This window comes from Phalaenopsis equestris, unplaced genomic scaffold (genome assembly GCF_001263595.1).
Source record: "Phalaenopsis equestris unplaced genomic scaffold, ASM126359v1 Scaffold000402, whole genome shotgun sequence".
In the NCBI taxonomy this organism is placed as follows: domain Eukaryota; kingdom Viridiplantae; phylum Streptophyta; class Magnoliopsida; order Asparagales; family Orchidaceae; genus Phalaenopsis; species Phalaenopsis equestris.
In genome coordinates, this window is record NW_018164844.1 from 2,084,748 (window position 1) to 2,085,425 (window position 678).

Sequence of the window (678 nt, forward strand, 5' to 3'; positions counted from 1 at the left end):
ATTGATTCCAAAAGAAAGTTATAAGTTGTTGAAAGAAAATATATGGACAAGCTCAATAATTTAAATGAAGTGATGCAAGTTACATGATCAATATAGGCTGACAGGACAAAGTTTGATCAAGCAGATATGTCTACCATTTTGTGAATATTAAGAAGTTGCTTAATCATTTGCAAAGTTGTTGAAAAAAAAATTAAAATCAATCAATATTACATAAAGCCATTCATTCTATCTATTTGGAGACATAGCCTACTACTATCAATATAAATTTATTTCCAACATATGGATTAAAAGGTCCCACAAATTATCTCCAAAACATAAAAAATTTCAGCCTCCAAGATATAATTCAAGACCATTTCATCTCTTCTAAGTATATTACCTACCAAAACATACTTTCTAACATAATCATTGACATCCTTATTTAAATTAGACAGATAAAATCCATATAATAAAATTTTAGAGATAATTTAAAACCGCTGAAATTCTTTCAATATTTAGACTCATAACATCTACTAATTATGCTCTCAAACTCTTCTAAGGGGACCAAGATAAAACAAGCAATACATCGCCATTAATGAGGAGGCAAGCTGCAAAACCTTTATGTTATTCCTCATGATCAGAAATAAAAGACTGTTCAAACTCTGCATTGTACTCTTTTAACTTCTATAATAGAGTTAAAAA

The 678-nt window shown here is 28.5% G+C and overlaps 1 protein-coding gene across 1 annotated transcript in view; it reads right to left on the bottom strand.

Moving 5' to 3' along the window:
* Window positions 1-678, bottom strand: part of LOC110026856 — a 3,232-nt gene that overhangs the window by 1,110 nt on the left and 1,444 nt on the right. The window lies entirely within an intron of this gene.